At 40.4% G+C, this 27,537-nt stretch overlaps 1 pseudogene across 1 annotated transcript; it reads left to right on the forward strand.

The window, feature by feature from the left end:
- Window positions 1-414: 414 nt before the first annotated feature.
- Window positions 415-27,537, forward strand: LOC310883834 (nuclear pore complex protein Nup153-like; annotated as a pseudogene). Its single transcript has 9 exons — window positions 415-543; window positions 3,041-3,251; window positions 5,376-5,624; window positions 6,828-6,967; window positions 7,050-7,175; window positions 9,357-9,431; window positions 22,501-23,092; window positions 24,496-24,690; window positions 27,291-27,537. The product of its transcript is annotated as a nuclear pore complex protein Nup153-like (transcript).

Raw genomic sequence — 27,537 nt, forward strand, 5'->3', positions numbered from 1 at the left:
ATTTCGAATTTCTTTCGACTTTTTTACTGGTTGAAGCGGTAATGGTTCTTCACTTACCTGACTTGACTCAACACCGTGATTTTCCCCGAATTGTTCTACGGAGTCTGGTTGTCTGCATTTTACAAGGTCGCCTGCTAAGCGTTCTTATCGCTGCAAGCACACCTCGATACCCCATTCCTTACCTTTAAACAACGTAACTCTGCAAAAACAACATTTTTATTCCCACGAGGGGCAGGGCAGGCCCCGCGGCGCGTGGCGGCGGGGGGCGGGGGGGCCCCGTGACGGCACCGAACGCGGGGGGGGGGCGGTATGGCCTCGGGCGGCGCGACCGGTAGCGGCGCGACCGGCAGCGGCATGGCCGGCGGTGGCAGGGCCGGTGGCGGCGGGGCGCCGGGCGGCAGCCCAGGAGCCCGATCAGGAGGAGGAGGAGCAGGAGGAGGAGGAGGAGGAGGAGGAGGAGGAGGAGGAGCGGCCGGCGGCAAGGTGAAGAGGCGGCGCCACCGTTTGGGCGCCGCGAAGCCCCCCTGTGCCAGGAGCAAGCGGGTGAGGAGCGGCCCCCCCACAGCGGGCCCTTCCCCCTCAGCCCACCAGTTACCCCCTTACTTACCCCCTTACCTTACCCGCCCCTTTATCCCCTTAGTTACCCCCTACCCACCTCCTTACCCCCTTAGTTACCCCCTCGACCGCTTAGTTACCCCCTTAGTTACCCCCTCAACGGCTTAGTTACCCCCTTAGTTACCCCCTCAACGGCTTAGTTACCCCCTTAGTTACCCCCTCAGCCCCTTCCTAACCCCCTCAGTTACCCCCTCAGCCCCTTCCTAACCCCCTCAGTTACCCCCTCAGCCCCTTACTTACCCCCTTACCCCTCTACCCAGCCCATTACCCCCCTCCTCCCCCTCCCCTTCACCCCCAGCCCGCTGCCCTCAGGACCCCCAGTGCCACCCCCAGGGCTTTCCCCGCTCCCTGCACCCCTCCTCAGCCCATCATCAATTCTCTGAACGTTACCTGCCAGGCTTTGCTTCTCGTTTGTGCTGTAGGGTACAGCAGGTTGACGGTGAAAGCGGTCCGTCAATTCGGGGTGTGAAAATCCCCGTGCTGGAGGGGGGACGCGCCGAGATCCCTCCCAGCAGCTCTTTGCTAAGAAATGTCAGGACGCCCAGAGAGATGCTCTGGAGATGCCCTCTGCACGTTTGTTCAGCCAAAACCTCTCCGCTATTAAATGAGCAACGTAGCTGAGGGGATTGATTATCATATGCAAAACCAAGGGAGCGCTACGCATGGATAGCTGCTCAATTAGGTTTTTATCACTTGCAGAAATGCCAAGTCCCTTATACCACATATTGACAATCAATCTTGTCCATCTAAAGCTGGCCTGGAAGGGCAATGCAAACATTCCCCACGCTTACAGAGCAACCGTTGAAACCTCTAGCTTGAACAGTGCATTAATGTTGAAAGTGCCATAGCTTGCGTGTGCCGACACTGTGTAGCTAACTGATAAACCTTACACGTGGATTGAAAATAATCAGTGGAGATGGTTTTCTAACTTTTCCATTGTCTGTTATCTCTGCGTGTTTTCCAGTAGGTTTATTTAAAGAGTGTGCCAGAGCAAACACGTGCGTGGGGATATCTGGGGGATTCTGCACAGAGAATGGCTGCTGCACATCCAGCGCAGATCAAATTAACAGTAACTTATCGGGGAAGAATTTTAATGATTTGATAAATAGACAAACTGATAGGTGTTACATGTGTGCATTTATTATAGCAGTTAGCTTTGTAACCAGACGAATCGTGCAAATGTTCATAACGTAAAAGGACGAGCTTTGAGCAGATAGCTTGCTTAGAGCATTTGTCAATTAATTTCAGTTTATTTTCAATATCATGTCCACTCTGCAGAAGGTTCTGTGGCTTAATGTTAATTGTCTCTCAGTGATGCAGTTGGGGAGGCACGAAAGCGACCGATGCGATTTTGTGAGGTTATACCTCTGGTTCTGATCCCTACCCCGCTGTTTTTCTCATCCTTCCCCCTACAACTTTAGTCGATAAGTCGATTCTTAGAAATACTTAAATAGATGTGTTTTGTGTGCTTGTGATCGTAATTACAGCCCACCAAACCCTCTGTCTCTTACCATTAAGCTCTGAAGGTGCCTGGGCACTGTAGGCAGTATAGTTAGCAGCTTCAAAGTTCCTGGGAACTAGTCCTGGATCTAATTTACTTTTTTTTTTCTCCCTACCTGCAGGAGGGATGATTAGCAGGATGCCTAGCTCATGATTGTCAGCTTTCTGGATATTAATTTTTATTATTAATTTTTATTATTAATTATATTCATTTATATTAATTTATCTTTTATTTAACCGTAGTTCCTGGGGCTTTCGGTCAGGTGGGAATTCTCCGATCGTACCCGATGTATGCCGCAGAGTCAGTCTTCTACAAAATACAGCAACAGCTTTAGAAGGCTCTTGCAAGAGGAGGTGCTGGTGCTATAGCTATAGCTGTGTTTCTTGCAGGACATCTTCTGGGTTAGCCTGACTGTTGAGAGCAGAACTGTTTTTTGTGCGTATAGTCACTGCAATTCAGCATTACTAAAATTGAAAATATTTAGATTCACTGATTTTAATGGGTAGTATGGTCCTGACTGTCGCAGTAGATAATTGCTGAACTTCTGGTTTAGTTGGTTTTCACGGGAGGGTGCGAAGAGGAAGAGTCCTGGAACAAGTCTGTAGGTCAGGAGCTGTTCAGGCGTAGAGTTTCCTGATAGCCTTGCAGATTGACGACCTGCTGGTGAATTTTGGCAGAGGTTTCAAAACTTTGAACCTTGCCAAGGTCACTTGGAAGTGCAGAAAGTGATAGTTAGTTGTAAATCAATCTTAGGTGAATTTTAGGTTTACCAGAAGTGTAGCGATCCTATGCCAGGGATCAACCTCGTCGTCGTCTTCTGAATATTTGCTGTATAATATCTGTCTTCAAGGTCCGTGGAAGGTGGTATCGCAGCATATGCTGTTGACTGCGTTTCTGTAATTAAGTGTTTTTTCTTTCAAGCAGGGAATAATTAGCAGAATGACAGAAACGGTGAAAAATATTGTACCGGCCTGGCTGCAGAAGTATTTCAATAAGCGTGAGGAGGAGTGTGTAGACAGAAATGAATCTGCAAACCAGGAGGAGACTCCGGTAAACTATCACCACGATTATTCAGATGAAGATACCATAATCGATGAGAGATTCACGCCTGAACCAGCAGGAATTAGTAGACGAGGTATGTGAAAAATCATTTGGAATTCTGGCCATCTGTATTTATTCACAGATTTCTAGTTTTGAATCTGAATTTCAAAAGGAAATTGGAATGAGGGTTTTGACAGAATGAAAAAAAAACAAAAAAAGTCAAAACAACTGTTTGTGAAACCGTCTTAGCTTTAAACTGTATACACAGTTACGAAGCATACATCTTATGCTCTTGGAAGGCATCAGTTAACTTTAGGTACTCTATTAGCCAGGTGCTAAATGCTGAAAATAAGTCATTTGCAAGTGTGCTGGGTTGCATTTTCCATCTTTTAAAAGATATGGAATGAAAATCTGTCTAATTGCCTAAGGCAATTAAAAAAATTAATTTGTTTTGCAGTCTTCGAAACAAAAGACTAGATGCTAGAATGGCAGAGGAAAATTCCGTCTCGTGTCCCGACTTTGTTTGTTTTGTTTTGTTTTTTTTTTGTTTTGGGCTTTGATCAATTTAGTAAAGTTCCTCGTTAACTTGATGGTGAACTGGGGAACTTGTGCACGGATGTGGTTTATGAGATTATTATCCTTAAAATATTCAATAACTTTAAGGTCTACGCGGGGGGAGGGGGTGTCTTTGAGAAGGTATTTGGACCGTTGGCAACGAGGTTTGCAACTCCTTTACCTCATGAAAGATTAATTTGTCTTATATCCAGTGCCTCTCACTGTTCCTGTAGTCCTGTTGTATAAATTTGCATCTATTCTTATTTGAGTTTCTCTTAAATTAGCTGTTTTGGGGAAGTCAGCTTTTAATAAGTGAAGAAGTTTTGTCTGAGCGTGCGTAGGTAACCATAGATAATGTGGAAAGTCAGTTGCTTCTGTTGTTGGCAGAATCAAAAAATAAGGAGGAAATATCTTTGCCTCCAATCTCATCTAATTGTAAACAAGGAGATTGATGGCTTTCTGTGTAGCTGTAGCTTGGGAATGAGTTTGGAGAAAAGAATAGAGAAGGTCTTCGTGACTGAGGAACACATGTTGGCTTTCCTATGTAACTGCGTGAAAGGAGCTTTCAGTAAGAACAGCTGCACTGCAAGCTTGCTAACTCCAGGAGATCAGGAGCAGGTGGACACCCTGGAACCTTTTGCAGCTTATGTTGCTGTCCGTGGGTGTCGCTTACTATGCTTAAGAATAAGATTTTTTTTTTTAATTATTACTACATTTTGAAACCAATGTGTTTCTTCAGTTCTGAGGTATCAGTGTGCTGGAGCCTATATTGGGTGGCCTTCCGCCTGAATACCTTTCTGTATCTCAAACGGTGCTGTCCTAAAAATCTGCTCATGGTTTGGAGAGCTAATTAGTGGTACTGCAGTGGTTATGAAGATTGAACTAACTAGTTTAAGCTTCAGTTCAAGTATCAAGAGGATAGTGGCTCAAAGTCATTTGAATTGCCCAGATTCCTGGGAGAGACAGTAGGCTTTCATCAGGCAAAATACCCATGAATAGTTCCATTCATTTAGCAAGATAGACTTCAAGGCCACCTATTCCAGGCCACTAGCATTGTTTGCAGACCCTTTGCTTCAAGAGGGAAAAATGCTCGTCTGGTTACTTGGGTCAACATCCTTGTCCCTTGGGTCAAAATCCCAATAGTTAATGGGTAGGAGATGATGTTTTGCCTCTAACGTGAGCTGATATGGAAGAACTTGGGAAAAAAGTACTGCAAACGTTCATTTTCATGTTGTGTATTCAGATTAATGTAACCTTTGTTCCAATATTATGGAAGCTGCAGTGTTATCTGTAATTTACCGTGTAATCTCAAATTTTGTAAAGCTTATTGCAAGCTGTACATGGGAGAAGGAGTATATATGTTTGATTTAGTGAACGGCCAAGTCAGCGTTAGAGCATTTGAGCACGGGGTCAGAATGTGGTGTTGTAAAACCTCATAGTTAACTACTTCTGGATGCAACATTAATACTGTGTATCGCAAGCAGTGTTGTTGTTGTAGCCAGACAGTTAGATGCAACCGTATCTGGGTGAGGAAGAAGTTAAATTTGGCTTCTCTCTTTTTGCGCTTAGAACTTGGCAATAGCATGGCTGTCGATAGGAAACAGGTTTTGGCTTCTGTGAGCTTGTCTATAGCAAAGCTAATTATCTCCCTGTTCTTGTCTAGAACCATCCACAAGTAGATCAGCACTGAACTTCCCAGTTGTGTTAACAAGGCCCTCTCTTCATCGGAGCCGTCTGAATTATACCATGCTGGATTCTCCTGTCCCACCTTGTCAGCCCTCGACATCTTCTGTATTTGGCATTGGCAGTCCTAGGCTGTCCTTGATAAAAGAAATAGAAGATTCTACCTCTCAACAAGACGATGATAACATCTCAACAACCAGTGATTCCTCCTCTAGAGCATCTGATGAAGGTGATTTTTGTGTTCTCTGTTTAATTGACTTTTTTTTTAATGTGAAGTACCTTGCGTTCTTTAATATTCCACATCACCTTAGTAAATAAAATAGGTGAATGTCAACTTTGGATGCGAGAATTAAATTGAATTTTTAGTGTTTTAGAAGTATATAATCCTATCACCTTTTTAATAGAAGCGTGCTTTGGAATACGTTTATGATACCCTGATGTTAGAAAGAGTCAATGCTGAAATATACACATTCAGCTAGGTTATATGTAAATTTTGAACTGGGACGGTAGGAAATCAGGCTGACTTGCCGTAGCTTGACAACTAGGCTGATTGTCTAGAAGGAAGAGTGACTCAGAATATCTAACAGACAGCTGGTTAAATGTGAATAAGTGCAGGTGACAAATAGGAACACGAGATGTTTTCCTGTGTTTCAGCAAGAGAAGATAAAGAAACTACTCTGTCATAAGCTATAGGCTGTTTTTTGACCTTTCTTGGTAGAAGGCTTCAGCTGTCAATACTTTCATGTCTTTTGCCAAATTCATTGAGGAAAGCACACCATTTTAAAATAAAAAATAAGCATCGTGTCGATGTAGGTTGGTACGTAGGTCTTCTCGCTGAAAGGGCGAACAGCAGGTTTGCAGCTTTTTCTAGTCCCCCATATAGACAGGGACTGACGTGTGCTCAGCAGGTTTTGCAGAGAACTTTTGTACAGCTGAGAGTAGAGTTGCTGGGCTTTAGCAATATAACCTGAGTGCACTAGAACTTTCTGGTGTGTCTTCGTAAAACATACATGGGCAGAAGATCGTTAACTCTTAGAGCAGCCTTTGGGGAATCTTCCAGGTTTAAAACCTGTGCGATTATGATCTGTGCTGGCCTCCAGCCTTTTACCAACACAGAAAAAAGCTTTGTCCGTACAAATGCACTGATGTTGATGCGGTCCTCTTTTATCTTAGCCTGAAGGAAAAAAATATCTGCATTGGAAGCACAGTATTAACTTGGTAAGATTGCTGAAAACTACTTGCAGCTCTGTGAACAGTTTTCAAGTTTGTAGGTGATACTTGGTTTTCAGTCTGTACGTGAAGTTGATCTATTTAAAGAAGCTGAAGTCATGCTTATTTTTCTGTATTGAAGAACTTGAATTAGTGTGATCTTTATTGTTAAAGTTCTGTACGTACGAGAGGCATTTACATCTAGCATACGTCATTTTGGCAGATGTTGCAGTTTTAAAAAATACTTCATCGTCACTGCTCTGGCCCACACAAGATGAAAGAACTCATTCCCTCTCGCAGCATTCTGCAGCTAGCTCTAAGAAACCTGCATTCAGTTTATTTGTTTTTGGAGGACTGTGTCCTGTAAGTACTGCACAGTATTTCTTTTAATCAGTTTGAATGTGTACCTGCTTTTCTATCCACTTCTCATACTGTGTTTCCGTAGGTACGTGGAAGCACGTCTGTTTTTAAGCAAAACCAGCTTGGGTTTTCTCCATTTTACCCCGGAAAGACGGCCTATGCCGGTGGTGCAGCTGTAAGATCAAGGCAGCCAAAGACGGAACCTTATCAGGTATGAGAAAAGTAGTGTAGTGGGAAATAGTGATGGAAATAAAAAAAGCAGCACTGCCAAAGGAGCTTTGAGCAGGGAGCTGAATATGTGGTAACAGTTGCTCTTCTGCCCTCTTGGTCTACAAAAATAGACGTCTGAGATTGATTTCTGTTTAAATTCTTTAATGACAGTTTTTACCACAGGTAACACTTGTCAGAAAGAACAAGAATGACAGTTTGGGCTAGTTGTTGGTAGTTGGGGTTTCCTCTGTTGTTAGGTCTTTCAAAAAATTCCATTCAAGTGCCATTGTCTGCCTCTGACTACATTACGTTAAAATAACTTGATGCAAAAAAGCCAATGACAGCATAACTTTGAAAACTTGTGTTTATGGTAGCAAAAGCTACAGTAGTCAAACCTGGCTAATATTTATCTGTGGATCTTCTTTTCCAAGCATGCCTACATTCATGCTATGGATATGTTGTATAAACCTGCAGTCTTTGAAAATATCTAAAATCAACTTTGCTGATCCTTTGTTCTTCTGGTACACAGAGGCATGCAGGACTAAATGCAGTCCCAAGATAAGCAGTAACATGCTTTCTGTTTTGAACGATTCATATAGTTCTTGGAGAGAGTTATTTGCCCCCAAGAGTTCTTGGAAATAGCAAATAAAAACTGCTGACAACTCTGATTAGCTAGAGCTGAATCGAAAAGGAAAGTCAAATCAGGTTTGGTAGGAATGTATTTAAATGAAAGTGACTTTTATCGATAAATCAAAAGGAATTTGAAGAAAATGAAAACGCGGGTTTGCTGGCTCTGTTCTGACAGTCCATTTGTGCAACGGAAAAAGGGCAGTACAAGTACCTCACTTACGGGAAACCTTGAAACCTTGTGGTGCAAAGCTGGGAACCCTCTTTGGTCGGCTATTTTTGTTTTTTACAATATTACTGCATTATGGTAAAAAGAGGAACCAAAATACTAGGCTTTTAAAGGAGAGAGTAGCTTGCTTCTTGCTGCTTGCTGTGAATGACAGCAAGGTACTAGAGAGTCCAGCGAAGGGCCACCAAGAAGATCAAGGGACTGGGAGCACCTCTCCTCTGAGGAGAGGCAGGGACTGCTGGGCCTGTTTAGCATGGAGGAGAGGAGGTTTGGGGGGATCTTATTGGTGTATATAAATACCTGAATGGATGGTGCAAAGAGCATAGAGAGCCATTGTGTTTTCAGCGGTGCCCAGTGCCAGGTCAAGAGGCAACAGGCACAAACTGAAACGTGAGGCTCTGTCTGAGCATCAGGAAATGCTTTTGCACTGTGCGGGTGATGGAGCCCTGGCACGGGTTGCCCAGAGAGGCTGTGGAGTCTCCCTCTTTGGAGGTCTTCAAGAGCTGACTTGACATGGTCCTGGGCAACCTGCTCGGGGTGGCCCTGCTCGAGCGGGGGGGTAGACCAGGCGATCTCTAGAGGTCATTTCCAACCTTAACCATTCTGTGGTTCTGTGAGTCTCACTTGTGTTTTTACATGCTGCGTGGTCTGCTTCCTGTCTTCACATCGTGTGATAAGCACAGTGTGGTTATATGAGGGGTTTAACCTGGGAAGAAAAAAAGTCACACCAAAGGAAGTTTTCGACTGATATTTGAAGTTGGGTGGTGCAAATAAACAGTTTACTTTTTCAGTGTAATGTTTAGATCTGTTACAGTTTAAATCAGATCTTTATCTTTTAAGACAAAGATTTGCAGCCAACTTTAATCTTGGGGGAAGGGAGGAAGCAAGAGAGAAGTAAAACTAGTTCCTGGTTATGATTGTATACACTGATTTTAAGATGGTACACTTAGACCATTGTGAAACTCTGAGGTCTGTGTTGTTACTGAAAATGCTTTCTGTACCACAAGCCTTTTCTTGAGTTCTGTTTCCCTGATTACTGCTTCGGAGGCCTTAGCAGTCCTAGCATCATCCGTCTTGACCTTTTACAAGTACGGAGTTCTTTTATTGCTCGTGCAACAAGCACGTGCAAGATGCACTGAGGCCCAAGGTAAACTTCATTAAACTCCGAATGTATTCTCTTCTTTATGGCTTGAACTCCCAGTGACTGCATTTTTCTCTGTCATCAGAATATATTGATTGTATCATCAGTGTAGCCTTGGGACGTAAAATACATGCCTCTTTAGCTCAGAATTGACCATTGTAACACTTAAAATGCTAATTTTTCAGGCACAAAGGAGAGCGAAAGCTAGACAAGAAACTGTGTGGTCCCGCGCTACGTTAAGTACCTCAGCACGGCGCATCTTGGAGGCAATGGAGAAGCTGTCAAGCCCTTTGTTGGTAAATAGCACTTCTTTTAATCTGTTTTTGCTTCATGTGTTTATAAAACTTAGTAAATGTGCCATCAAAGGATAAAGATAAAACTATTCTTCCTTACGTTGTGGCCGGTTTAATTTATTGCGCTGTTTTTTCAACAGGATGCTAAAAGAATGGCATCTGTTTTGCTGCTGTGTTGTGTAAGTTGACCATGAACCCCCACATTTTTGTTGCAGGGAACCCTCTCTCTCAGGAGAAAAAAATTGCCCTCTAATAGTTATGCTTTGTTTTTTCCTCAGCCTCCGGACATAGATAAACCGGATATTACTGACTTCCAGTCCAAACGAAGAAAGGTAAGAACCAATAATGTCTTAAGCTGAGGTAGATAACTTTTTCAATGCTTTATCACTATTAGAAAAATTTTCTCAAACCTCAGTGACGACATAGACATCAAATCAAGTTAATATTGGCATGTATCCACAGTAGATGATGGGCTGTGAAGATTACTCAGGTTAAGAATTATGTTATCTTTGTAAGTTGAGAGCACCAACTCTAGAACACACCAAGTCGTTTTATCTTGTCCCCCAACTTGGGGTGAAGCTGCATATTAAAATTCCTGTTGAGGCAAGTTTGCTCTTGAAGAAATGATCACAAATAGAAAAATACTGACTGAGTGGTCATATAGACTTTGTACAGACTTCCGTGTTCATTCGGGCACAGAAAACTAGTTTTTGTGCTTTTTATCACCATTCAAAGTAAAGAGGAGGAAAATTGTTAATTTCCGACGCTATAAATCTTACGCTCCTAAATTCCTATTTGGAGGTAGCACAGAACTGGTGAGAATGCTGTGGTAAAGCATGATTTCCTTTCATTTTGTTTAAAAAATGAAAACTAGTCATCTTTTTTTGATGACTTTAGTTAGGGGTATCATTAAATTGCAAAACTGTACCAGGCACAATAGCTCTTGGTGTATTAAATGCCTAACTGGGGGAATTAATATTTTTCATTTTTACCTTTAAAACCAGCGATGAACCATCGTTGGAGTCTGATAAATTTTCCATAAAATTAAATGGGCATCTCTTTCTGCGAAAACATCTGTGTTTCCAGTATCAGTCTGAGTGTACAAATGACCACTTGTGAAGTGTATGGGCTTCTTAGGCTGGAAATCAAAGTGGACAGTAATACTGGTTGCTTATTGCTTTTAACTCTTTCAATCTCTGTATTGTTTAGCCAGCACAATCTCCATTTGGTAAAGTTCTAAAATGAATGTAGCAGCAACTGCTTAGTTTTTAGGGGGGTAGAGGTTTTTTTTTTTCTTTTTCTTTTCCGACGCTATAAATCTTACGCTCCTAAATTCCTATTTGGAGGTAGCACAGAACTGGTGATAATGCTGTGGTAAAGCATGATTTCCTTTCATTTTCTTTAAAAAATGAAAACTAGTCATCTTTTTTTGACGACTTTAGTTAGGGGTATCCTTGGGCTTATTAAATTACAAAACCCTTAAATGACCACTTGAAGATCAGGTGACTGAAGGAAATAACAAGATGTGCAAACTTTTCATCTTCTGTTCTAATGAGAAAAGGGACAGTGTCTCAAGAAGTTTCTGTGCTAATTCCTTGATTGGATGGATGTATAATTAAGTTTACAATCACTTCAGAGTTTACAAACATCTCAGATTTCCTGGACCATCTTTTCACCATCTGCCAAATTACAAGGGCATGGAGAAGTGAAGTATATCATAAATATTATCCAAATAACTAAAACCAAATCTGGTGTGAATTCTCAGTTATATTATAGCAATACACCTGTGATAAGGCATTAAGAAAGATCTGCCAGATTTGCAACAGAGAGCCTGAAATTGTCAGCCACTAAATGAATGTTGCACGCAGCTGTCAGTGGGTGAAAGAAGATAGATTGTCTATTCATAATACTAGAATTCATAATGGTGGCGGGAGAAGGGTAGCCCGTGATGAGAAGCAATTATTTGCTGAGGAGACGATCGTGTGTTTTCCTGCTAAAGTGAACATGCGGTTGACGGAACACTTGTGCACTCGGGCTAAACTTCTGCAGTGGGTAGCAGTGATGTGGTATTTTTCTTATTTCAAGGAACTGTACCAGGCAGAATAGCTCTTGGTGTATTGAATGCCTAACTGGGGGAATTAATATTTTTCTTTTTTACCTTTAAAACCAGCAATGAACCATCGTTCACTCGAAGTAGATTTGTGAACTTACATAAAACATGTCTTATTCAAGGTTTCAAACTGAATGTAATATTTTTTAGAAAGATGTATTTTTATATACTTTAGAGAGAGTGTGAATTCTATTACTAAGAGCTGGGAGATACTGTGAAATTAAAGCTGCAGCGTAAACAAAAATTTCCTGTTGGTATTGATTTGAACAATAGCATGCTTCCTAAGACTGTATTTTCTGATCCTTAAGACCGCAGGCGGAGCCATCGGTAAATCTTGTAGCCTTTAGGGTTTGTTTTCTGTCTGACAGTTCAGTTAAGTCAGTTTTGCAGAACACGCAGTGGTCTGTGTTAAAAATTAACTCTGGTCTGTGAAAATGCTTTGAAAAGGGAAGTCAAACCCACTACTTGAAGTGCATCTAATGTACATGTAAAGCATTGGATCATATTTTAATGAATGAGATTATTGTAAGACTGACAAGTTGGTTTTTTTGAGTGTGTTCTATTGTTTGTGTAACTTTGAAGAGGGAAAATGTAGGGAATGTGAAGCCCAGAAGCCTGTATAATTAGTTGCTTAACACTTCAAATGTTAAATTAATGAATTAAGCTACTAAAAAAAAAAAATCACAGTGTGGGCAGAGGAAAAGATAGGAGCATATTCTAGGAACATGGGTTATTTTAATTATGGTAGCATGAATTATTTTGTCTATGAAGCTAACTGCCAAATTTTGAAATGGAATTCAGTCAGACTTTGGCTACTTATATATAGCTTTATGGATTTCGTTACTGGTTTTCTGGTGATTTCCCTCTACAAGTTGAACGGTCTTCAGAATTTTCAAATTGTATTCATTGAGTGCCAAGACCGATGGGGGGAGGTTTATAGTTCTGTAATTTGTTTTCATCAATAAATATTGGAATTAATTTGGGTGGACATAAGGATAAATTGATTGCTGTTTCCCTTTCAAAGCTGGAATCCCAGAATGCATTCCAGCCTCCACCTGTTAAGAGACTTGTGACACCAACGGTAAACCGTCAACCGATGCGTTATACGCGGTATTCTGAACCATCACCGACTTCAACTACTCAGTCCAGCAAAATTTGCCAGAGAGTAGACACAAAGTACCAAGTGAGTACATTTTTGAGTCCTTATGTGCCTGTTTTTTTTTTCCAGTCTTGGAATGTTTCTCAAACCAATTGTTATCCTATCTTTGCAAAAAGTACTGATAGTATGTTTGAGGCGAGCTTTAAGGCAGTGGGAACCATTGTGAAATAGATTGAGCTTTTATGGATTTAATTCTGTTTTTGGAACACTCAGTGTCTTGTGGTTGTTTTCACGATGTCATGATGTGCTATTGAGTCATCCTGTTCTCAGTGAAAGAATATTAAAAGACAGAAATGTTTTCCTTTTATATTCTCATGTACACAAAGCTGTCACTGATGAAACATGCTCGTGTTCTGTGTAAACTATTCCAGGTGAGCTATGTGCTCCAAGTGAGAGTTCTGACAATGTGCTGAGTTATCGGTTTTGATTGCTTTGGAGTAGATGGAGTCTGATAAATTTTCCATAAAATTAAATGGGCATCTCTTTCTGCGAAAACATCTGTGTTTCCAGTATCAGTCTGAGTGTACAAATGACCACGTGTTAAGTGTATGGGCTTCTTAGGCTGGAAATCAAAGTGGACAGTAATACTGGTTGCTTATTGCTTTTAACTCTTTCAATCTCTGTATTGTTTAGCCAGCACAATCTCCATTTGGTAAAGTTCTAAAATGAATGTAGCAGCAACTGCTTAGTTTTTAGGGGGGTAGAGTTTTTTTTTTTCCTTGTTTGTTCATAAATGACAGAAAACAGAAAAGTATGTCCCTTTTACGGGGTTGGTAAACACAAGTTTTGATGAAAACTCTCCCCCCCACACACAATTTTTGTCATTTTGTTTAAAATAATTACTTTCTTTGTTAGAGGATTTGACAAATTTGATTTAGTGTTCTATCAGTTTGTCCTCAATGCTGAGTGAACCAGTGTGCTTACTTTAGCCCCAAAATTTAACTGAACTGTACCCACAATGCTGAATTAGGGAACAACGTTAAGTAGGTGAGGTGTATTCAGTGCTATAAAATTAAAAATAAATAAATAAAATAAAAACCACAAAAAACCACATGAAGTGGTTGTTGGTACTTTGTGTATTCTGTACATATTCAGCTAAGTCTTGAACTAAACTTAACTTGCAGGGGATGAGAGAGAAGACTTTGCCTGCAGAACAGCGAGCAGAACCATCTGAAAGGTATGACATCTATTAATTTAAAACTTACTTGAAGGAAGAAAGACATCTCCTTTTTCAGTATGGTCTGCACCTGAAAGGTGGTGACAGTTCTCAGTAAAAGGAATGGGAAATCCAATGAAAATTTTGTATTTTGAGGCAGCTGCAAAGTCTGGATTGTGTTTGAAGATCAATATAACTTTGAGAAAATTGTTGTTTTTATGAAAGGAAGGAAGATGAGCAAGAATAAAAGTACTGATACACCACTTTTTATCCCAAGTTTATCTTCTGAGTAGGATACGAAGATGGGAAACGAGGCACGTTTTCTGTATCCACAGAAAGGATCTTTGCTATTGGAGGCCTAATTTTTTCCTTCTACAGGAAATATGGCTCATTTTGTAGTTTAACTAAATCTGTAGCGTTACAAATTTTGCTTTGACAGATATTTCATGGTTTATAACTCAGTTTACTTATAACAAAATAATTTGTCCCTCCTAATGTTCCCTAGGGGAAAAGCTATTAGTTTTAGCTATTTAATTGCTTGCAGTTTGAAAGCTCTGTCCTAATGGGATGATTCTTTCTGAAGCATTCTTTAGAAGGTGAAGTAGGGGAAGTGAGTTACAGTTCAGGAGGATGTTTATTGATGTGTTTTTTTCTTTATTTTTTAAGCAAAAACATGGAGGAAGATTTATGATTTATTATTCTTTTTTTTTAATACTCCTTTCATGATGAAGTTAATTGTCTGCTTTGAGTTCACATGAAGACCATGTGTTCTTTAGGATCATTTGAGGCCAAATGCTAACTCATCTCTAAAATAAAAAAAATCCAGCAGAATTAATTGAATTTCTTCTTGAGGAGACTGCTTTGTGTTATACTGCTTTCTTGGTTTAGGTCAAATGAGTTATCCTCCAGATAATATTGATGGCTTTTCCTTCTGGGCAAATGGTGTTTTGGGTAATAATGCTTGAGTTAAGGGACTTTGCACTCGGTTTTTAGGGGGGCCGCTCTTTTCAAAGAACAGTAGCAGGGAATTTTGTTGACTCTATGCTCATCTGCCAAGCAATTCTTAGGTGACCATGGGCATTCTTTGGCTTGCAGAAAGAACTCAACACTTTGTTTTGGCATCTAAAAGTTGGACTTCACAACAACCACCTTTTTAGGGGTGGAAGCGACTGGCTTTAAGGTTCTGGTACAGGTGCAATCAGGTGCTGGGTTGTAATTATGTTTTTTTCAAACTGTTCTAAATTGTCTTTGCTAGAACTCCTTTCTACTTCTCCATTTAGGAAGGAGATACAGCAAACTCATACTGCTTTTGATTTCGTTCACAAAGTTTATTGCAGTGCCCTACCTTTTGTTTGTAGAGTAGGTAGTGGTGGTAGTGTTTTTTGTGATGCTGGTCTCTGTTGGGTGCCATGTTCTGGAGCAGGAGCACCACACTGATCTGCTGGCAAGAGTCCCTTTGGACAGTTGAGTTGGAATACTCAGTAAATCTCTGGCCCACCAATGCTATATATCTATGCGTGTGTGTGTATATATATATATATTTTATATCCTGAGTCCAATTGTAGATTAGACTTGCTTGAAGGCTGACAACTGTCTTTGCCCCCTTGAAGCTCACAGGTGTTAACAGAAAGAGGAATATGGGCTATTATGGGCAAGCGATAGTTGTCTGAATGAAGATCTATTTTGATGTAAGACTTTTTTTCAGAATTCTAATGGATTGACAGTTTGGATTAGAGAAAAGTCTGAGCATCTGCCTTAGGGATCTGTCTTCCTCTATGCAGTTACAGTGCTAAGCAGGCTGTTGTCAAGTATTTGACAAGTTTAGACCAGTTCTCCTCCTCAGTATTGTGGGAGTTTGACCTGGTGTCTTCCAGTGCGATCTAATGCACTTCTGTACTGACTGACTGATTGGCTGCAAGATAAGCTTTGATGTCACGGTTTTTCCAGGCATACTTCATTTTCTTGCCATAGTACTTTTGTTAGAGTTATTCCCTATTCCACTTCTGGTTTGGGTTATTTTTTCCCCATTTGCTCTTGGATTAGGATATCTTTCTGGTTTTGAGCTAGGCTTTTTTAAGTACCAGAAAAACGCCTTTGTATGCCTTACAAAAGGGATCTGTATTCATGTCTGAAAAGACTTCTGGAATGTTGGCATACCCAAACACCTCTGCTGTTCCTGCTGATGGCCACATGAAAGCCAGAGCTGCTTCTGAAGCTTAGGCCATATTACCTTGCCACACAAGTCTAAGGCGTCCCTATTCTATCAGAGCTGTTGGCAGTGTTTCCCATGTGTATGTGTGCATATGTGCACTCTTTCTGTATTTTTGTGAGCTGTTCTTTTATATCCCTGCAAAAGATACACGTGCATCGCAGAATCAGAGAACCAGTCCTATTTAAAGGAAGCACTGGAAAATAACAATCTAAATCAGCTCTTCTATTTCAGGTCTTCTGGCTTAGTCATTGTTCCCATGTGAACGGTGCACTTATGTATGTCCTTTTCATTGCTGCTGTTAATAAAGTTTTTCCTATTTAGAACATCAAGTATTTACCAGCGTTTAGCAACTTGTGAGACAGCTTTAGTTTTTTTCTGATCAGCAGGTTTCAATTCTAGGACTAATAACAGCTCTAATATCTTGAAAAAAAAATTTGGCTGGTAATTTTTTTTTCTCTTGTTTCCCCCAACTTCTGTACTGTCGTGTGCTAGCAATGTGACCAGCTACAAATTCAGTACTGCTGCGTCCAGTGGTCTGTCTTCAGGAGTGAGTAGCGGAGGCGGCAAAATGAGAAGGGAAAGAGGAATACACTATTTATCAAGAGCTGTACAAGAACAGGTAAGTGACTCTTAAATTAATTGCTGTCACTGAGCTCACTGAAGTAACTAGCTAAGTGTGTCAGTTTTATTGCATCATAGTAAATTATAACAATACCGCTTTATTTTTGCATTGTTTTTGTTTTCTTTTGGGTTTCAGAGCAGGCTCCAATTGATTTCCTGTGTTTGAATACCTGAACTTTGCTTATGTAATTTTGAAATTTTTAATTCTCTTACCTTGGAGATTCTTCAAACTATAACATTTCTCGTTAGCAATTGAATGAATGAGTCCTAAGAGGAGAAGTAATGTTTTGGTGAAGGTTTGTATAGTTTTTCTACAGGAATGATACTTGAAACGAGTGCCAAGTATAAAAAGAAAAAAAAAAGCTTAATTTTTGGTTTCATATTTAAGTCATACAGAAAGATACAGGCCAAGAGTGTGAAAAAGAGTAGTAGAAGAGAGCATTCTGCATGTCTGCTAACGATGACTCAGTTTTTGATACTCACCAAACTCATTGTGAGAGAGTTTTTTTCTCATTTTAATAGGAAAAATCTATTCCATAAAACTATGACCATGAATATTCAGATTATTTTTTCTTTTATTGGATGTTATATAAGCTGCCTGTAAGTTAATTTAAGTATTTATGTTAACATTAAGTATTTAATTAATATTAAGTTAATATTAAGTATTTAAGTTAATTTAAGTTTCAAATCATTAAATGGGACTTCTGGATGATGCAATATAAAGAAATCGTAAACACTGTTGTTTATTCCTGTAACGCAAATAAAATAATGGTCCAAATATCAAAAGTTCCATAAACTTTTCAAATCAAAACTGTGAAACAGATGTAAGCTACAGGATGCACTGAATATCAGTAGTACCAACTTACATCCCTGCCTAGTCATTTCTAAGTAGATCATGATAGTACTGTACAAATTTTGGTCAGATTTTCTATGCCATTTAAAACATAACTCATCCAATCTTAGTAATCAAATAAAGTAAGTGGCAGGGATGAAAATTGAAGTTGTTAAGAGGCTGTTTTCTGATTTTTATATTTGCATCCTGATACATGGTATAGACTGTATTTACCAGAACACAATCTTCAGTGCTGCTAGTCTGACTTTCTTTGGTGCTTTTTGTGTTTAGTTTGGTTGTTGAACCTACCTGCTTCTTTAAACATTACCTTTTTCCACGTTCACTGCTGTAATGACTTTAGAAACTTTGGCAGCTATCCTGCCTAATTTTGCAAGAGGAACACTTTCTCACTTGTCTTGAGAGTGTACTCTTAATTGAAGCCATGCGAGGGTAGTTAGAAAGGATGATGCTTCTCTAGAGCTTTGATGACTAAAGTATAGAAAAGAAAGAAAAAAAATGTGATCTGTGCGTCTCTGTTCTGCACAGGTTTTGAGTTAACTTTCAGTGTTCTTGCTGTACAGTTGTTGAATAGAGTATAATGTGGAAGCAGGCCTGCCATAAATTAAAATGACGTGGTAGACAGAGGTGGGGAGATTGGGATTTCTTCTGGAAACTTGCTTTCTCTTAATTTGTATGGATTTTTGTTCTATTTAATTTTGTTAATAAATTGGGTGGGATGGGGTGAGAAAGTAGTATGTCTTGTATAAGAAAAATTAAAATTTGCAACTTTAGGAAGTGGAGGAACCAGTGCTACCGAACATACCCCTACCCATCAGTGCTGCATCGCTGCCTCAGTTCAATTCTAGTTTCATTGGTAGTAGCGCTGTCTCAGCGTCACCGAGCGCTGTTTCAACAGCAGCAATGAGCACGGCAACTCCAGCAGCTGCGACGGGCATGGCAAATCCATCAGAGGTGGAGGGCATGACAGATCCATCAGAGGTGGAGGGCATGATAGATCCATCGGAGGTGGAGGACTTGACAGATCTATCAGAGGAGGAGGTGGAGGACATGATATATACAACGGCGACGTCAGGCATAACGTGTTCAACAGTGCCCTCAGGCTTGACATATCCAATAATGGCGGCGGGCATGCCATATCTGCTGATGACAAAGGACAAGGCAAAGTCAACAGCGGCAACGACAAGCGTGGCAAATTCAACGGAGGCGGCAGGCATGGCAGATGCAGCAGCGACGGCGGCGGGCAAGGTAAATCTTTATGCTATAAATAATGTTTACAATGAGTATACTGCTTTATTGCGAGTTGACTTTTTCTGTGGTGCTCATGAAACTAACAAATATTAGTTTCTACGCAGCTGAATGAATTGGGGTTGTATGCCAGTTTGGGGAAAAAGGCATAAATGTTTTGATTCTGCTTCTCTCAGTCTTAGAGCCTGCCAACTCCCATTTAACGTGATTGTATAACTGCTTCAAATGCTGTGGAAGTCTGCGGGGGAAGGGGGGTGTGGACTTTATGCCAAGTTATTTATAGTGGTTTGGGCAGGGGTAGAGTTAATTTTCTTCGTAGTAGATGATGCTGTGTTGCAGATTTGTGAGCAAAACAGTGTTGGTAAGGCACTGGTGTTTTAGCTGTTGCTGAGCAGTGCTTACACAGTGACAAGTCCTTTTCTGTGTCTCACGCTGCCCTGCCAGCGAGGAGGTCGGGGATGCACAAGAGGCTGGGAGGGCACTCAGCCAGGACAGCGGAGCCCAGAGGACCGAAGGGATATTCCACACCATTTAGCATCGTGCTCAGCAATAAATGCTGGGGGAAAGAAGGGGAAGGAGTGGGGAGTATGTACAGGGTTATGGCATTTGTCTTTCCAGGTAGCCATTACATGCGATGAGTCATTAATGCTACCTCAAATTTAACAACTTTACTTCTTTATTTCCAGTTCTTTTCCCTGTTCCACTTGGAGGGAGTGAGCGAGTGGCTGTGTGGTGCTTAGTTGCCTGCAATGGTTAAACCACAACTTTATTTAAGTTATTAAATTAGAGGTAACGTGGTCATATGAGCCTCACATAGAATGAGCCTAGGGTGCAATAATTGGCATATTATTGCAATAAAATAAACATTAATCTGTTCCAGAGTACTTGAAATATTTTTTGTACGGTTTGAAGTAGACAGCTGCTTTAACATGTTGAGGTGTTTGCTGAAGTTCTTGGAGTATCATTGGGCTGAGTTTGCCGTTCTTCAGCTTCCTGGCTTGCTTTTCCGTGCATTTAGACCTAAGTAGCATCTCCAGCTTTTCCTCTCAGTTTCTGGAATTTGGTTTTGAAGATATTGTCCTATACCCACTTGGAAACTTCCCTGTGTTTTATTATTACTTTTATCTGCAAAATAACTCAAACATCAGGTTTTTCGACGTCACTGCGGGACTTCTGTTGGGTAGTGAATTCAGGTAGTTGTTGCTCTTAAATATAAACCTTTAATTCTTTTGAAAATACAGATACAACCAACAAGTACTGTTAGCAGTCCTGAGTTTGCGTTTTCATCTCCAGTTGTGAAATCTACTGAGGCAGAAGTGCTACCTACGTCTTCTGTAAGTAAAATAATAAAGGAGCTTGACTTTTTTTCTTAGGCATTTAGTAGGCTGTTGCAGAACACTAAAGCAGAATCTGCCTTGATGGAGAAAAGTATGTAGGCTTCTGGCTTATAATTTGTCATTCAGCATGCGTGCTACAAATGTGAAGAGCAGCTTTCAGATTTGGTTTTGTGTGTGCATTCGACTGAAGTTCCTGTGGCTTGAGAATCTGAAAAACCTCTCTTGTTCATAGCAGATTGGGTTTACATTTAGTGTTCCCGTTGTAAAATCGGCAGAACTTTCTGGACCCAGTGGTACTCCAGTGACGCCCTTTCTTACCCTAGGTAACTGAAACTTTAGCACTTCAGATCTGAAGTGCTGATTTTCCTTTTTTTCTTTATTAAATCTTCAATCTGTCCTGTCTGCGCATGCTAGCAATTCCAGGCAGTGTTGGACTTCTGCAGTATTTTTCCAGTGACAGATCTGCTTTTATAATTTTTGTTTTGTTTTGTTGCTTTTTGTTTTGCTTGTAATCATAAAGCATTGCAAAGTAAGTAGAATTTGTGAAGATTCTTATGTGAGAAGCATGAAAGCTGGAAATTCTTGTTTCTAACAAAAGTGAGTATAATCTGCTCTAACTAGGTCACATTGTGAAAGCTGTTTTTGTTTTCTTTTGTTTCAAAAGACACCACCACCTCAACCAACATCAATACACAGAAAGAGGAGGTCAAAGATTTTGCTGGTGGTCCCTTCACCACTGCCCACGTCTTAAAGGAAGGAAGCGTCTTAGACGTTCTAAAAAATCCTGGTGAGATAATGAACTCCTTTTAAAAAGATGCTGCAAAAAATACGCTAGCATTTTTTATTAAAAAAAAACCAACACACGACTTATGGTTAATAGAGTATCTGCTATAAATATGAATGTAGGAGAGCATTACATTAAGCGCTGCGTTTGTTAGGGTGCATCTGCCCCCTTCTATTCTAAGTGGTGTTTGTTGCTGGAAGTAAAACTGCAAGATGAAAAGCAGATGGGTTGCATCTCCTTTACGTGTTAGGATGTAATTGTAAATGAGGTACTAAGAGAATTAGCCAGATAATCGGTGTTTCATTTTAAGTAAATACAATTTGTGGAATTGAAAAGGAAATGTTTGTAAAACTCAACACTCCTGTCCCACCTTCAGCCCAGGTGAAGAAAGAATAGGAAAGAGCTTCAGTTCCAAATACATGGCGAAAGCTGCGAATCTTTGGGCCTTAGCTTACAATGGCTCCTGTGGATTAAAATTTAAACTGCAAACAGAAGTGGAGTGTTTTACGTTAAAAACCCTTTTCTGAATTTTGTTTTTAAGCAATTGCAATTGTTTTCAACAGTTTCATAAAGTGTGTCTGTGGAAAAGATATCTTTTAAGAAAAAGGGCTTTATTGAATTTGATCTTTTCCCAAAAGTCTTCTTCTAACTTACATACTTGTTAAGAAGGCAGCACATTTCTCTGTTGGAAAGAGCTAAGTGAGAGAAAATACATTGTGCATTTTGTTTAAGGAAAGACCTCTGAGTGAAGTGACATTCACTTTCTTTATCGGTTTAAAAGAAGCAGAATCTAAATCCACATTGTTCAAAGACTTCATTTTTGATTAAAAAAAACCAACAAACAAACCACAAAACAACTATGTTCAAGGTAGATTTACAAGCAACTTGAGCTGCTGTTTAAGATGCATTTCCTTTAGTCTTTCTGTATTAGTAGCTTGTCTTTTCTGTTAAAATTGCCACCTTTTAAATAAGGAGTTGTCCTGTGTCCGATGCATTTTGAAAAAGATTATAGAAAATTAGACAGTTGTTCAATTGTCTTGAGTTTTTATTATTTAATTAATATTCAGCATCTGTGGGAAAATACCGTACGGATTGCTGCTCCGAGTACAAACTTCTGTACAGTTACTGGAGTAGATTTGAGTCATCTGCTACGGAAGGAGGAGCTTTAGAAATTTGATTCGATTGGGCATCGCGTCTTAATCAAATTGTATTATTTCCATTCCACGTTGGACTGTCAGATTTCAGTCAGCTACTGTCTGTTTGTACTTGTATCGACCAGTGAAAATGTTGATTTAAAGCTTGCTTGGAAACAAAGAGTTAAATGAAGCTTTAACGAAATGTTCTGTTGTGACCCAGTGCAGCAGATGAAATTTCATCCGTTTAGATAAGATTTCTGGGGACTTCCTGTTGCGCTCGGTCTGAATGTCTAGTTGTAACCATTGGCACCTGAGTTGAAATTTTTGCCCTCTAGTAAAGTCACTTAGTTACATGTAGTGAGGTGCTGCGCTAACAGGAAGACTTTTTTTTCTTGCTTCCTAGACTTTGGATTGTTGAAAACACGCTCTTCTACGTCTGCGCAACCTACAACAAGCACAGTGGTTTATACTAGGCCTGCAATAACAACTTTTTCTGCAGGTAAAGAGACTTCTAAACAAGCATCGTACTGGCAATCTGATACATGTGACCCTTTTCTGCAAAACAAAGACATAAAGGACAAATGTGTAACTTGTCAAGCTACTAAAGCCTCAACAGTTGAGAGTATGAAACAGACAGTAAGTTCAAGTCAATGCGACACCTCAAAGCCAGCAGCGCCCCCAGCAGGGATGCTGGGCTTTGGAGACAAATTCAAAACAGTACCTGGAACGTGGGATTGTGATACATGTCTTGTCCAAAACAAACCGGAAGCTACAAAATGTATAGCATGTGAGACACCAAAACCTGGAACGGGAGTAATGCCTGCTCTGACATGACCAGTGGTCACAGACAGCTCGGTGACAGTGACATCCTCCTCGAGCAGCACTGACACAACAGCCACTCTGGGCTTTGGAGACAAATTTAAGAAGGCGAAAGGCTCTTGGGACTGTGGAATATGCCTTGTACCAAATAAGACGGAAGATAACAAATGTGTAGCCTGTCAGTCTGAGAAACCAGGTATGGTCCTTTTTTTCCTGTTGTTTCCATCCTAGCCTCTGTGAATCTTGTACAGAATAAAAGTACGTTGCATATATGGAATATTTTAAGCAACACGATTCCCAGGTACGGTTGATGGGTTAGCGGCTGTCTGCAGGATTGGTTTACAGGCACTTCAGAGGTCTCAGCCCAGGTTCCAGCCTGTCGCATAAATTGAACTGATTGTGAAATGTATTAGTACGGAGCTGGATCAATGCAGATACCCCCAGCTTTGCAGCTGGTGAGGGAAGGTGGCTGAAGTGAGTGACTTAATTTAAAAACAACATAGTGATTTTTCACTGGCGAAAATGAGAACTCCATAGAAAGAGTTAAAAATGACTGCGTTTTTCTCTTTCAAAAAATAAGTAAAAAAAATTACAGAATGTGTCCAAAATGCCTCTACTCACCGTTTGTATGTAATTGAGGGGAGATGTGAAGCCAGATTTCAAGACAGTGTAGTCTTAACTAGTCTTAAGCTAAAGCAGAGAGATGCCTATGAAGGTCAGTGGTAGGCTTCAAGAAAGCGAGTGACCCACTGGGTAACTTCTTCAGGGCAGTACTGGGTTGTTTCCCATTGTGTGTGACCGTAATTGATTTTGAGCGTGGTTGTATTGTTTTTAAAATACGATTCTAATTCTAACTTTGACTCTAAATGTCATTTAACATGCCATTACATCGAAAAACACCTGTGCAAATATATCGTGGAAGAAACAAATTAAGATGGACTAGACCGGGCTTTTGTAATCATCCTGTGCGGTAAGACTGAAATTTCATGAGGTAAGATAATGGATTTCAGACAGAGTTGATTCTCTTGGACTTCCAACCTCTGAGCGGTCAGTCGGCATCTTTGTCTGAGGCTCTTGCCATTGCAAGGAGGAATTTTGGAAATGAGGGGTTTACTGTGACCATGGTGCAGTGAATTGCACGGTTACGTTGCACTTGTCAGGAGGAAGAGCGATGCAAGTAATACTAGGATAAAAGTTTTCTGCGTGTGCTGTGGAAGGGAAGAGCCATTCTTGTCTTTCCGGTTTTGAATTTGAAGCGTTATCTTCTGCTTCTCTCTTAAAAGGCACCTTTTTTTTAAAAGGCACCTGTCAGGCCTCTTTATGGAGGTTACACTGTGGTCAACAGCAGCAGAAGCTTGTGTGCTGAACAGAGTTGTGTGTTGTTTGGAAGCTTTGAGTTCCACTCTGGTTTTTTTGTTTGTTTCTTTGTTTCTTTGTGGGTTTTTGGTGGCTTTTATTTTTTTCAGGGGCGGGGGGGGGGGGAGTTGCGGAGTAGTTTTGAACATTTCTGTGGGATTTGACAAATCAAATTTAAAAGTTAATGTTCATTTTATAGTTCATGTTCAAACAGGATGGTTAACTGTCTTGTTTGTCTCACAGAGGGTCCAACACCTGTGACCAGTAGCAGTGCATCTGCATTTTCTGCTCCTTCTGGAGAATTTCTGGATTTAGACAAATTCAAGAAGCCTGAAGGAAGCTGGGATTGGGAGACCTGCTTGGTTCAAAACAAAGCAGAGGCCACGAAGTGTGTAGCCTGTGAAAGTGCAAAGCCAAGCACCAAAGCAGAGCTCAAAGGTAATCCTTAATGATTAAAACGAGGATGCATATTCTGTGATTTATTTTTTGGTTTGCTCTGATTTTTTTTATTTTCTTACCTGTTAAGCACAATTATTTTTTCCTTTGAGGTGTGGCAAAATTATTCGTTTTTCCTGTAGGAATATTGCCTAGATAACATCTGTTTCCACACTTTTCCCCAAGAATAAGTTTATCCTTTTTAGAGAAAAGCTTTCATTAATGACGTGCTTGTTCTTTACATGCCCTACACGTTGTTCATTTGGAGTTCAGACTAAAAACATGATCTTTCAAAGAAGTTCGTATACTTTTTAAAGCCAGGTGGTGGGCAGAAAACACAGTTGTGAAAAGTTTTATGTAGAGAGGAAGCATGGGGTTTTCTTGTTTGTTTTACTGTTTGGTGGGTTGTTTTTTAAACAGTTTTGACTGGAAAGATCAGGACTAGAATGTAGTTCAAACCTTCATGTACTGCAGATACACCGTGGGTTACGGACTTGACATTCACTTATTTCTTCAGGTTTTGGTACTGCGACTGCGTCCACAAAATGCTGCCTTGCCATCATTTACATTCGGTGTTCACTCAGAGTGTTCAGGTGCAGAGTCTGCAGCTGCCTCACAGTTTACTTTGGGAAGGACAGAAGAGAAGCAGGATTCTGTCACTACTGCTGCTCCGTTAGTGTTTGGAAAGAAAGCTGACACTGAAGAGTCAAAGACACAGCCTAGCTTTTCAGTTGGGAAGTCCGAGCGTACAAAAGAAGAGAGCACAGCAAAACCTATGTTCAACTTCAGTTTCGTTAAACCATCAGAGAAGGAACCTGAGCAAGCAAAGCCAGCTTTTCCATTTGGGGTCCAAACCAGTACTTCAGGTAAACAGAGTATCTTTTGTCTTCACTTGTGCGCTTATGTCCATCAAGTAAGACCTCTGAAACCATACTAGAAAAAATCTGTGGGATTTGATATGTTCATGTACTAGAGCTTTAGAAAAAGTTTAATTCCTATATGCAGCATGTCTTCTGTCCTGGTTATTGATACGTACGCAATTAGTAGCAATCCCTTTTTTGATCTCAACACTAGGTTTAGACAAAAAATTGCGACACCTTAAGGAACCTGTCCTGCATCTCATACAAGCACAGAAGTTGTAGTGTCTCAATGCTAGCAGTACAGTTGGTGGTAAAATCTTTAGTAGGGTGAAATAGAGGCCTCACACTTTTCAGAGAAAAAAAGAGATGAGAGAGAGTATCTTATTCCCACGTACTTGCAACTATGCTGCAGAGTGTACTGCTGTTACTCTAGTGCTACAAAGGTCCAAAAATCACTGAACAGTTATTAGCCAGTTTTGTATTCCTTTAATTTGTTGAAAGACTGCAGTAGAGGATTGAAGTTTTTATTGAGGATCACTGTGTGGAAAAATTCTGATTGTTAAATGTCATTTGTATGACTTAAGAACCGCGTTTTGGAGTACAGAATTCAGTATTAATTCCAGAAGGGGTAAGGGGAAGGACATTAGCTAGTAATCCCGAACAAAAGCAGTGTATAGAGCTATACTGATTTTAATCGCAGTATTCTTACAGTTGGTCTGTTACTGAACAGATATGTTTTGGGGAGATATGGTGGCCAGGGAGGCGTGTGTGTTTGTGTGCTTCCTCTTCTAGTTAAGGTTCTGGGGTTTGGTTTAGTCAGGAAAATTCGATGAGGCACCTTGTGTAAAAGGAAATGTTAACCAGCATTTTTCAACACGGTGTAGTCCCTTAAAAGTGTCATAGATGAAAAGAGGCCATAACCGCTGGGGGAAAAAGTTAGTGGGAAACTGAGAGCAGGATCACATTCAGTAGTGAGAGAGCAGCAGCCTAGGGAAAGCTGATGAATGACTGTAACAGATAGTTCTATTTTAAGTGTAAAACAACACTCAGTACTTTATAATGGTGGTCTTACCAGAGGGTTCTTCTCCATGGCTCCTAAAAGCACGTCTTGAAGGCATTCGAGTGCAGTGAACTTAAGCTGTAAGAGTTGGGCTGGTAAGCTTGGCCTGATTTGAAGCTGTAGGCATGGGGCTATAATTTCTGAACAGGCTACAAAAGAAACTGTACCACTGTGCTTTTCAGTGCTCCGTTTAGCAAAGCCATCAAATTGTTGCAGGCAATTGATGTTGTTCTTCTAAGAGCACCTGAAAGATATTTTTGTTTGAAGAGTTCAGAGGTACCGGTTAATACTGGTTCAGATAATTACAGCCAGCTCTTGGTGTTTGTGACCAATAAAGTTTGTGGCTCCAAAAGGAGTGGGTTAGTGCTAACTGATTAACTGCTGTATATGCAGAAATATGGAATCTGATTACTTACGCAGAGAGCACTTAAAATGTATTGTTTTGCTGGCTCTCAGTGAGTTGCATCTTAATGCTACCAAGGAATAAGCTTTTTGCTTCTGGCCCAAGTTTTTTAATTTGGTGAAAGCCTTTTCTGTGCACGTGCACATGCCAGAGAGGTTGCTTAAATAATAGAAGCTATAGTAGCTGCTATCTTCTGTTTTTTGTAGAAGACAGAAACTGAATTCGTTAGCTTTGTAACTGTTATGCATACTAGAATTGGTTTTCTCCCTTTTGAAAATAGTAGAGGATATGCCTATGTCAGATTTGGTGAGCAAGGTGATCAGATGAGGGCACTGCAAGACTGCCAGAACGCACCAGGTCTGGGGGGAAAAGGAATCCGGCTGAGCATAGGAATTTCTAAAAGGTAACCAAGGAGTTGTGCATTGATACAGTTATTCTAAATAATCAGATTCTTGTAGCTCTGCCTTTGGAAAGTCTGTGGCCCTTGCTGTAGTGGCTGTACACAGGATGCAGTCTACAAAACCAGA

The sequence above is a fragment of the Anser anser genome (assembly GCF_964211835.1).
Source record: "Anser anser genome assembly, chromosome: 19".
NCBI lineage: Eukaryota > Metazoa > Chordata > Aves > Anseriformes > Anatidae > Anser > Anser anser.